Raw genomic sequence first — 10,520 nt, 5'->3', positions numbered from 1 at the left:
TCAGGCTTGAAAGAATTGGAGGGAAGGTAGCCATTATCTGGTCCTTTAAACAGCAAAATATATTGTTGTTGTTGTTCATCTTTTATACTCAAAGAGGACCAAAATGACGTCGTGATGTTGAGATCCAGGTACAGTATGTACAGCAACACATCTACTCTCTAGTCATTCGAGGTAGGAGACCACCCTGAAGAGTGGGACTTGCTGCAGCAGCAGTCAGCAGTGAAGAAAGCCAGCTGGGGAAGAACCCAGCTCTTGAGACGGAATCATTCCTTGCCTCTTGTTGGGAGATAGGATTTTTCTCTCCTTCAATCACCCATCAGCCATCGATAAAGTCTTTCAGGAAAGCTGTTCATTCAGTAGGAGGCACAGAGCTCTGCATTCAGGAAGCCTAGAAAGGCCAGTAGAGCTAAATGCCCAGTACAGAAGCTGCACCAAGAGGTAGCAGCAAAAATCCACCAAAAGCAGAGAAAAAGCTGTCTGATACCAGGCTCTGTGTTCCTTAAGTGTGCTCATCATGTTTACCTGTATACTCACCAGCAAACTCTACTCATTCATGTGTGTTCCACTCTTCCTACTGACTGACACAGTGTGTACTGCTGGGAAATATACTCCATATCCACAGCAGGGGGCTGAAATGGGGAGGATATTTTATCATTATCATGCTATGCTATTTCTTCTTCTTCTTCTTCTTCTTCTTCTTCTTGTTGTTCTTCTTCTTGTTCTTCTTCTTGTTCTTGTTCTTGTTCTTCTTGTTCTTGTTCTTCTTGTTCTTGTTCTTCTTCTTCTTCTTCTTCTTCTTCTTCTTCTTCTTCTTCTTCTTCTTCTTCTTCTTCTTCTTCTTCTTTTTAAATTAAAGCTTTTTATTTACAGAGCATACGCATGGGTAATTTTTCCAACATTGACCCTTGCATAAAATTTTGTCCCAAATTTTCCCCCTCTCATCCCCTCTCCTAGCTGGCTGGTAATCCCATACATGTTAAATATGTTGAAATACATGTTAGATCCAATACGTGTATACATATTTATACAGTTATCTGGTTGTGCAAGAAAAATCAGATCAAGAAGGAAGAAAAACAAAATGCTAGCAAATAACAACAGAGAGAGTGAGAATGCTAAGTTGTGGTCCACACTCTGTTCCCATGGTTCTCTCTCTGGGTGTAGATGACTCTCTGTCACTGTACCAGTGGAACTGGTTTGAATCATCCCATTGTTGAAAAAAACCACATCCGTCAGAATTGATCATCATATAGTATCGTTGCCGGGTACAACAATCTCCTGGTCCTGCTCTTTTCACTCAGCATCAGTTCATGTAAGTCTCCCCAGGCCTTTCTGAAATCATCCTGCTGGTCATTTCTTACAGAACAATAGTATTCCACACATGCTATACTATTTCAATAAATATCTTTGATCAATCAGTAAACCAACAAGAATGAACTTATTAAAAACCATTTTGTGGTGAAGGCTACAACTTTCTAGTTGTATCCCTCTTTCTTTCTAGAATGAAATAATCTGAACCAACATATTATTAAAGGTTGACTGACCAATAGGCGCCCAGAGTAGGTGTACTTCCAGGCTATCTGCAGGTATGAATTGGGAGGGGATGGTAACTAAAGCAACATGTGTCTACATCTGCCCTATGAGATAAATGATACGAGTATTATTTTAATCAACATGCGTTTATTTTTAATAGTATTCTATTCCCCCATCACATGTAAAAACAATTTTCAACATTTTTTAAAAATTTTGAATTCTGAATTCTCTCCCTTCTTTCTTTCCTTTACGCTCCCTCCCTGAAATAGTAAGTAATCTAATGTAGGTTATACATGTATTGTCGATATTATTGTATCCTTTTCCACATGGAGAACCTGAGACTCAGAAATGATTTTCCCGGGGCGAGGGGAGCTAGGTGGCGCAGTGGATAGAGCACCAGCCTTGAATTCAGGAGGACCAGAGTTCAAATTTGGTCTAAGACACTTAACACTTCCTAGCTGTGTGATCCTGGGCAAGTCACTTAACCCCAGCCTCAGAAAAAAAAAAAAAAAAAGAAATGATTTTCCCATAGTTCCCTAGATAGTAAATATTTGAGGCAGATTTCAACCCCATCTTCCTCATCTTAGTCACCACTCTATCCAGTCACTACTTGTGGTGATGATGAGGGGGGTGAAGTTGCTAATTCAATCTAACAGCACTAATTAAGCATTTGCTGTATACAGAAGAATGAACTTATGAGATAACAAATAATATAACTTTTAACATGTTTTAACTGATGTCATCAATCAGCAAGACTTTAATACGCATTTATGATATGCCAGGACCATGTTTAGTGTTGGGAATGGGCCATCCCAAAGCATGCCCTCCCAGAGCTCTGGAACCATGGTGACTCAGGGAATGGGTCTTTTGGAGATGAAGAACTTCTGGCTGCTTTCATCCAGGTGATGAGCTGGCACTGAAGGAGCTTGGTGCTTTGAGACTATGATATAGTCAGTCGCCATATTGGTTACTAAGCAGGAAGAGCGGATGACTCAATGGGTATTTAAAAGAGAGGGACCCCACCCTCAGTGCTCATTCTCCTGGCTGACTATACTGTTTCCCTGAAGGGTGGAGGGAGGGTAACTTGCCTGGCCACTGGAGGCCATGAGCACATATCTCACCAAGAAAAAGCAGAGCCCGAATTTTGGGTTGCTTCATAATTTCCTGATCTGATGTCAATGATTACATGACTTCATGAGATCTGAAGGTCCAGGGTCTTTTGGAGCTGACGAAGAACTTGAGAGGAGTCCCCAGTAACTAACTCTTGAAGAAGAAGATGAGTTCCAAACCCTGGCCTGCTTGTCAGAAGACATAAGACTCCTATGGAGACAGTGCAGAGCCAAGGTAAAATGCCTTATCAGCAGTCCCACAAACGGTTTTCGGTTCTGATTAGGTTTAAGAATCTGTCTGCCAAGAGATTGTAACAGTAGTTAGGATATGTTATCGCTTCTAGGGAAATAAAGCGGTGGTTTTGGGGTCCCCTGACCTGGGGTGGGGCTTCTGTTCTGCACAATCTGTCTGATTCCAAAGCCTTTGGCTTTGCCCCTCCCCACATCCAACCTAGGAATACTATTGTTCTGACAATCTTCCCGATTCTGGAGACCACTCCTTGATTTATTGCGGATTGATAATCTTAGCGAGAACCAAATTCCGGAGACCACTCCTCCATCCTACCAATGAGCCATAGAATTAATATATCAATGATAGAAGCTGGATAAATGTGTCTCCTTGTTTCTATTTCTCTGCTTATTAGAAATTCAGCCTGCTTTGTAATGGTATCACAATTACAATAAACTTTGCCCCTTGGCTAAGGAGATGGGTTCAAGCCTGCAATTTTTTTCACCTGAGGTAATTGGGGGCAAGTGACTTGCCCAGGGTCACACAGCCAGGAAGTATTAAGTGTCAGAGGCCACATCTCCAAAATATACAGAGAATTGACTTTAATTTGTAAGAAATCAAGCCATTCTCCAATTGACAAATGGTCAAAGGATATGAACAGACAATTTTCAGATGATGAAATTGAAACTATTTCCACTCATATGAAAGAGTGTTCCAAATCATTATTGATCAGAGAAATGTAAATTAAGACGACTCTGAGATACCACTACACACCTGTCAGATTGGCTAAGATGACAGGAACAAATAACGATGAATGTTGGAGGGGCTGTGGGAAAACTGGGACACTGATGCATTGTTGGTGGAGTTGTGAAAGAATCCAACCATTCTGGAGAGCAATTTGGAATTATGCCCAAAAAGTTATCAAAATGTGCATACCCTTTGACCCAGCAGTGCTGCTATTGGGCTTATATCCCAAAGAAATAAAAGAAGGGAAAGGGACCTGTGTGTGCCAAAATGTTTGTGGCAGCCCTTTTCATAGTGGCTAGAAGCTGGAAGATGAATGGATGTCCATCCATTGGAGAATGGTTGGGTAAACTATGGTATATGAATGTTATGGAATATTATTGTTCTGTAAGAAATGACCAGCAGGATGAATACAGAGAGGCTTGGAGAGACTTATATCAACTGATGCTAAGTGAAATGAGCAGAACTAGGAGATCACTGTACACTTCAACAATGATACTGTACGAGGATGTATGCTGAAGGAAGTGGATATCTTCAACATAGAGAAGAGCTAATCCAGTTCCAATTGATCATTGATGGACAGAATCAGCTACATCCAGAAAAGGAACACTGGGAAATGAATGTAAACTGTTAGTATTTTTTTGTTTTTCTCTCCAGGTTATTTTTTACCTTCTGAATCCAATTCTTCCTTTGCAACAACAACAATAATAAAATATAAATAATACATATATAATAAATATATAAATAATAAAATAAAATAATACATATATATTGTACCTAGGATATACTATAACATATTTAATATGTATGGGAGTGCCTGACATCTAGGGGAGGGGGTGGAGGGAAGGAGGGGAAAAACTTGGAACAGAAGGGAGTACAAGGGATAATGTTGTAAAAAATGCTATAATTATAAAATTAATTAAAAAATATTTTTCTTTGAAAAAAAAAGTGTCAGAGGTCAGATTTGAACTCGAGTCCTTCTGACTTCAGAGCTAGTGCTCTATCTACTGGGTCACCTAGCTGCCCCCTGCAAATTCTTTTAGACACCTCATGACACTGATCCCTCAACAATTATAGGTTTTTAGTCATCATGTTTTAAGTTGTTGAGTTAATGCTTATTGGAAGTCTTTAGAATGATTAAATGAAGCATTTATTAGGTGACAAAGCAGGGTCAACCCTCTTCTTGAGAGCCACCTACTTTGCCACCTAAGGGACCTTTCCAGGATCCTGACTTGTAGCTGAAATTTTTCAGGTGTGTTGTCTCCCCCTTAAAATTGAACTTATTGCCTGCCTTACTTTTCTTTCTACCCCTAGTGCTTTGCACACAGTAAGTCCTAATAAAGGCTTCATTCAATGCAGGCTTAGGGGCCAGGCTCCTTCTCCAAGGGATTTGTGTTGCAGGTTGATGGCTGAGGGGCCTGAACTGCAGGCAAGTCTGGTGGTGTATTGGGAGATACTGCTATTCCCAAGACCCCTGGACTCAGAATCCTAGGCTGTCTCCATCAGCGCCTGAAGGGAGATGGTGGTCAAGATGGTGGCTGTCCTTTGTTGAACACATGATGCCTCCTGTGTTTCCCTTTGGGCCTTGTTGCTTAACGGGGATGGTTTTCCTGCCTTATGAATGGGAGCTGATTGACGATTAATGGAGAGTTTACAGGACTCATGGACCAGATACAATCTTGGGGACACCCCATCCCCAAATTAATATCTCTTTGGCTCCTAACCAGAGTTTAGTGCTCATCCCCAAGCTCTTCATTCTTCAAGATCCTTTGTCATCCACCAGAGTTATCTTTGGTCTGTTTTCCTTTTCACAGGGGAACGTTAGGAGAAAATACTGAGGTCTGAGAAGAAGGAGGAAATTGTAAGAAGGTTTCATGTGATACAGAAAAGCCACTCTGGTTGATGGTCATAGCCCATATTGGATCCCCTCATACTCCTCCTCTGAGATCAGGCACTTCTCCAAGCCTCTAGAAAGATGAAACTTTTTAACCTGTGACCTGAACAATCAGTAAATGGCTCTGTATTGTCTCCTCCACTGTCTGGTTCCCGTTGGGCCAGGCCCTCTGGGAGAACAGAGACAAGATGGGCCGGATGCTTCATTCTCTAAGTGCTCGAGTTGTGATACACACCATGAAGGCAGCTGGGTGAAGCTGTGGACTGAGTGTTGGGCCTGAAATTAGGAAGATTCATTGTCATCAATTCAAACCTGGTCTCAGAAATTTACTTGCTGTGTGAGCTTGGGCAAGTCACTTAACCCTAATTGCCTCAGTTTCCTCATCTGTAAAATGAGCTCAAGAAGGAAATGGCAAACCACTCCAGGGTCTTTGCCAAGAAAACCCCAAATACAGCCACGAAGAATTGGACACTATTGAACACCACTTTTGGAAAGGGTAGATACATTCAGATTCACACTTTGTATTTCTCTCCCGAAAGATCCCCATCTTCAACATTATCAACACCATGAGTTCTAAAGACACTTCCCTGGCAAGTTAATAATAATAACTAGACTTACTGTCTGCTAGGCACTTTACAAATATGTCTCATTTAATCCTTACAACAACCTTATGATGTAGATGCAGTCATTAACTTTCTTTTACAAGCGAGGAAACTGAGGTAAGCAGAAAGGAAGGGACTTGTTCAGGGTCACCCGGGAAGTATCTGAGGCCAAATTTGAATTCCAGTCTTCTTGTCTCTTAGCCCAGGTCTCTATCCACTGCTGTACCAGCTGCCTCCAAGTAAGAGCTAGTGTAATGGGGTAATTAAATGGAATTTTCCATTCTCTGGAGGTACCAGATGTTACACAGGCACTGGGACAGACAACTCCTATTTCAGTCCTCAAACAAGTATTTATATGATATCTCTTCTATATAAGACACTGCGCTAAGTGATGGGGATTCAGGTGCAAAGAATAAAATAATAACTATTCTCAGGAAACTTATATTCTAAAGGAGGAGACAACAATTACACTATAAATATGTGCAGGACAAATGTGAAGAAAATAAGTTAAATATGTCAAAGAAATATTTTACAGAACCATAAAAAAGAGAAATTCATCTGCAGAACAAATGTCCAGAATCTCGATGGTAATGATGGGGGGAATATGGGAAGGAGGGAAATCTACCAGTAAGAGATCTCAGATTACACTACAAAGAAATGAGCATTACAAACCATTTGAGTAGATTGGAATTAGATTAGAAATACAAAAATCAAAATCAAACCTAGTGTTTAATAAACCCAAGGACCCCAGAGGGAAGTATTAGGGAGAGAAGTTACTATTGGACAAAAACTTTCTGGGAAAATCAGGCTACCATTTGGCAGAAATTAGATTTAGACTAACTCTCATATCAATATCAAGATAGGTTCCAGATAAATATTTAAAAGTCACATAATAAATAACTTAGAGGCGTGAGGAAAAAAATTATCTTTCAGATATGTGGATAAGAGAAGAGTATGATTAATCTGTAGAGAAGATTAATGAGATAAAATGGATAATTTTGAAATTATTAGGTTTTAAAGTTTTTGCCCAAATATAGTTAAAATTAGAAGGGAAAAATGGAGAATAATCTTTGCTGGAAGTTTCTCTAATAAAGGTCTCGTGTCTAAGATATAAAAGGAACAGTTTCAGATTTACAAAACTAAAAGCCATTTTCTTTTTTTTAAATTTATTCAAAAAAATTTTTTAGATTATCTTTTAAAATTTTTATTTGCCATTTTCTAATAAACATGAACATATCAACACATGAACATATCTTCAAAGGAAGAATCCCAATGGATCTAAAGTCTTTTGATTGAGTGTTCTAAATCACTAAACATTAGAGACAAAAATTAAAGCAACTTTGAGGTTCCACCTCATATCCAAAAGATTAGCAAATTCAAAAAGGAGAGAAAGGAGAAAGTTGGAAGACTGAGGGAAAACAGGCTACAGTGTTGATTGAATGTTGAATTGGTTTAGCCTTTCTGGAATGTAATTTGGAACTACGTCCAAACTTGACTAAATTGTGTATACATATTGACCAAGTAAAACCAGATCTATATCCTCCCTTCCCCATTTATTTATTTACTTAGTTATTTTAAAGTTTTTACATTTCAAAACACCTGCACAGATAATTTTTCCACATTGACCCTTGCCTAGCTTTGTGTTCCAGATTTTTCCCTTTCCCCCACCTTAGATGGCAAGCAATCCAATATGTGTTATACATGTTAAAATATATGTTAAATCCAATATGTGTAAATATGCTTATACAATTCTCTTGCTGCACAAGAAAAATCAGCTAGATCTATATCTTAAAGAGATCAAATAAAAGAAAAAGACCCATAAAGGCCTAGATATTGATAACAGTTCTTTTCACAATAGTAAAAAAATTTGGAATCTAGGGTTCCATCCTCCTATCAGAGAATAACTAAACAAATTACAATATATAAACAGAATGGAATATTTTGTCATAAGAAAGGATGAAATCAGCAGTTTCAGAGATCTGAGAAGGCCATTATGAATTGATGCAGAATTAGAAGAAAATAACAGTTACAAGGATAATTCCATGACAATGACATTGTAGAGAAGAATAACTTTTAAAAGCTTATTGATTCTGATCAATATAGGAAAACCAGGATTCTAGAAGACTGGAGATAAAACATGCTAATCATTTCTTGTCAGAGAAGTGATAGGCTTCCCCTTCCCCCTTTTTAATTCTATGCATTTGATTTTTTTTATAATAGCTTTTTATTTTTCAAAATACATGCAAAGATAGTTTTCAACATTCACCCTGGCAAAACCTTGTGCTTCATATTTTTCTCCCTCTCTACTTCCCCCCTTCCCTAGGCAACAAGTAATCTAATATAGCTTAAACCTGTACGATTTTTTCTAAATGTATTTCCACATTTGTCATATACATTTTTTTTGCGGGGGAGGGGGATGCTATCAGGGTTAAGTGACTTAGTCAGGATCACAAAGCTAGGAAGTGTGTGAACTTGGGTCCTTTTGATTTCAGGGCCAGCGCTCTGAGCAGCTGAGTCACCCAACTGTCTAGAAGTGATGAACTTAAAATGTATAGAGAGACATAATCTTTTTGGCCATGGCCAATATGGGGATTTGCCAAGCTGACCATATATAAATGTCTATGATGAGCACTTTGTTGCTCTTTTTTTTTTTTTTTGAGATAATAAACTGAAAGAAAGCATTAGCAAATTCATTATGGTCCATAATTACATTACCACTATCAGCTGAAAAAGTTAGTGGAATTTTTTGTTTGCTAATGCTGAGATATTTTTATTTTATTTATTTATTTTTGTTTTGTTTTTTGTTTTTTTGGGGGGGTTTGTGTTGTTTTTTCCCAATTTCTTTTTTTAAATTTTATAATTATAATAATTTTTTTGACATGCATATGGGTAATTTTTTTTTTACAGCATTATCCCTTGTACTCACTTCTTTTCCGAATTTTTTGTTGCTCACTTTTTAGTGTTATTCAGTGGAAGGGAGATAGGACAGATCATAAATATATTTTAAAATAAATAAATGTATTTTTTAAAACACAAGTTTATCTGAAGAGGGCCCTAGCGTTTAGGAAAGACTTCATACAGAAGATGGTGTTTGAGCTGCATCTCTGAAGCAAGGGGGAGGAAGGAGTGCATTCTAGGCCCATGCATAAGCAGACAGATGAGAGAGATGGAAGGTCTTATATGAGGAACAGAGAGACGTTCAGATTGATTGGACTGCCATAATCAAACTGGAAAGATGGCTCGGGTCCTGGTTGGGAAGAGCTTTAAAGTTAAACAGAGGGAATTATGTCGGATTCTCGAAGCAATAGGGTGCCACTAGAGTTTAGTGAATAAGGAAGAACATCTACATTTGATCTATGTTTAAAATCAAGTTGACAGTTGTTGGAGAAAGTGGGAAAGGGACCAACTAGAGACCACTGCGGTAATCTGAGTGGGACGGCATGAACTGAGCTGGCAATTATGTGTAAAGAAGCTTGGATTCAAGAGAAGTTCGGCATGTAGAAATGGCAAGTTTGGCAACTTATGGATATGTGGGGTGAAGGAGAATGAGGGATCCATGATAATAACAAGGCTATAACTTTGGGAGATGGACAGAACGATGGCGCCTTGAACAAAAATGGAGAAACTTGGAGGAGGGATTGGGGTTGGGGAAAATGTCCATAGGACAGCCACTTCAACTTGTTCAATGGTCAATTGATGGTGAAGAACTAAAACTTATTGGAGAGAATGGGCTGAGTGCATAGACGTGGGAATGATTAATATAGTGATGATAATTAAGCCCATGGGAGCTGATGAGGTCACCGGGAAAGACAACATTGAGAGAGCAGAAGGGGACCCAGGGAGTGTTCACAGTTATGGAGAATTATTTGGCTGCCGAATCGACACAGACTTAGAAGGAACAGTCAGATAAATGGGAGGAGAAGCAAGAGAGAATAATTACATGAAAGCCAGGGGAGGAGGGAATATCTGGGAGGAGAAGATGATCAGTAGTATATTTTGCAACAGAACAGAGAGATCAAGAAGAATGAAAACTGAGGGGAAAAAAGACTGTCATATTTAGCAATTGGTATCACTGGTAATTTTGAAGAGAGCAATCTCAGTTGACCAATGAAGTTGGAAGATGGATGGCAAAGGGTCGAAGAATGAGTGAGAGGAGAAGCCAGTCTCGGGGAAAGGACTACAGTGGCACCTTAGGGCACAAGCTCTGTTTGAGCCACCAGGTGGTGCTCCTGGCCTACACCAGCCTGGAGCTCCTGAAACCACCGGTATTGGCTGCCCTTATAGATCTCTGAAAAAATGCTAGGAAATAGTCCCAGATTCCTAGGCTCTGCCCACTGAGCTCCCTCAAGACTGTTAAGTGTAAAAATCACGACCATTCGATGTAATGTAGCTTTCTGGAGGACCTTGGGACC

Source organism: Sminthopsis crassicaudata, chromosome X (assembly GCF_048593235.1).
Source record: "Sminthopsis crassicaudata isolate SCR6 chromosome X, ASM4859323v1, whole genome shotgun sequence".
NCBI classification, from domain to species: Eukaryota; Metazoa; Chordata; class Mammalia; order Dasyuromorphia; family Dasyuridae; genus Sminthopsis; species Sminthopsis crassicaudata.
Note: the sequence above shows the minus strand (reverse complement) of the source record.